This window comes from Sinocyclocheilus rhinocerous, unplaced genomic scaffold, assembly GCF_001515625.1.
Source record: "Sinocyclocheilus rhinocerous isolate Xijiao unplaced genomic scaffold, SAMN03320098_v1.1 scaffold4583, whole genome shotgun sequence".
Lineage (NCBI taxonomy): Eukaryota > Metazoa > Chordata > Actinopteri > Cypriniformes > Cyprinidae > Sinocyclocheilus > Sinocyclocheilus rhinocerous.
The window spans coordinates 57,802-59,633 of NW_015645570.1; the positions used below are offsets into that span (position 1 = coordinate 57,802).

The window sequence follows — 1,832 nt, forward strand, 5'->3', positions numbered from 1 at the left end:
AAAAGGTTAATAATTAAAAAAAAAAAAAAAAAGGTTTGCTGTACTTGTAGGGATGCACAATTTTGGCCAAAAATGTTGTTTTTATATGTCAATATAACTAATAATGATTATGGTTATTAATTCTAAATAAAAATATTAAACAATATTATTACAATTACTTTTGTAATAGCACTATTTCACTATAATATACAAAACTGAGTACTTAAGAATAAATATAATAATAAATATAGCTGCAAGGGAAAAAAATGTACACTTCTCTACCCTGGAGAAAAACGTAAGGATTTGCAAATGTTTACCTCAAATTTCTTAATTATTTTTTGCTATTTTTACCCAAATTAGGGTTTTATGAGCAATAATGAGTACTCAATTAATGTAATTTCTTTTTCATGCATACTCGTCGCTAGAGGGCGCCCTCACGTAGAAACTCCACAGGTGAGACTCACTGATGACGTTCCAGGAAACCCCTTATATGGACAAAGACATTCAGCTTTCGCTGTAGATGTAGCCTAGTAGCTGAATAACATGCAGATAGACCTTTTACTGATGAAACATGAAGAAAATAAACAATGACTGCGACAATATATGGTTTTATCTGTGCTCTTCAAGCCATCTCAGGTATTTTTATAAGAATAAAGTATATTTAAAATGCAATGCTAATCGACATAGCCTTGATCACTAGTATCTATTTAATAGGTACTAGTATCTAATGAATGAGTACTAGTTTCTAATAAATAAGCATTAGTACCTAATGAATAAGTACTAGTATCCAGTGTTGGGCAAGTTACTTCCAAAATGTAATACATTATATATTACTAGTTACTGTTTTGAAAGTAATTAGTTACATTACAATGTTTCTAAATGGGATGATTAGCCTAATCCTCATGAACACCTGACGCTAGCGCGTGGTATCAGACATGAACTATACAGAATGCGAACAAGATTCACTTTAATACACGGATATAATGGCGCAAAAGCGAATTTCTGATTTTTTTTAAATGCCCATCCCAGCAAAAACATTCCAAAATCGGCATCCAAACAACATCAGCCCGAGCACGAGCACCGACGTAAGTGAACCAGCCCCCCTTCACCCAACACGGACACACACAGCACCCCTAACCGAAAACATCTTCCCGCGCCCCTGATTATGCATGCACTGTATTTTTCCTCTTCTGCTGTCGAGGTAATGCAAGACATTTTGTGAATGGTTGTCAAGGCAGCCAATCAGAATTTAGCAGCCTCGTCTCTGATTGGCTGGAATTATGGCATATTGTAACTCTGGGTTGTGTTGAGCAAGTGAGCCGCATTTAACATTCGGGAATTTACTGTGTAGTATCTAATAAATAAGTACTAGTATCTAATGGATAAGTACTAGTATCTAATAAATGTGTACTAGTATCTATTGAATAAGTACTAATGTCTATTTAATAGGTACTAGTATCTAATGAATGAGTACTAGTATCTAAAAAATACGTACTAGTACCTAATGAATAAGTACTCATACTAGTACATAAAAATTGGATGGGTGAAATGCAGAGCACAAATTCCTTGGCCACACATCACGTCACTTTCACTTTTTCAAAACTGAATAGTTGATAAGTCAATGGCAAAAATGTAAAATTTGTTGCTAGTAACAATATCAGTCCCTCCAGGATTTCGCAGGACTTTTTTATGATTTTTGCAGCCTAAAATGACTGATTTTGCTGCGGCTTTTCTCAAAATTTGCAGTGATATTTGCGGCATTTCTTATTGTTTTGCAGTGAAAATATACCACAGACAACATTCTTCTAACATTGTTATGATTTTTCTGACTTCGAGTACCATTGTAGGGCTCT

The 1,832-nt window shown here is 34.3% G+C and overlaps 1 long non-coding RNA gene across 1 annotated transcript in view; it reads right to left on the reverse strand.

Annotated features, from left to right (window-relative positions):
- Window positions 1-1,570: 1,570 nt before the first annotated feature.
- Window positions 1,571-1,832, reverse strand: part of LOC107706813 (uncharacterized) — a 22,938-nt gene continuing 22,676 nt past the window's right edge. The window contains exon 3 of the long non-coding RNA XR_001636185.1: window positions 1,571-1,581. This is a non-coding gene — a long non-coding RNA (uncharacterized LOC107706813). The remainder of the gene's footprint in view (window positions 1,582-1,832) is intronic.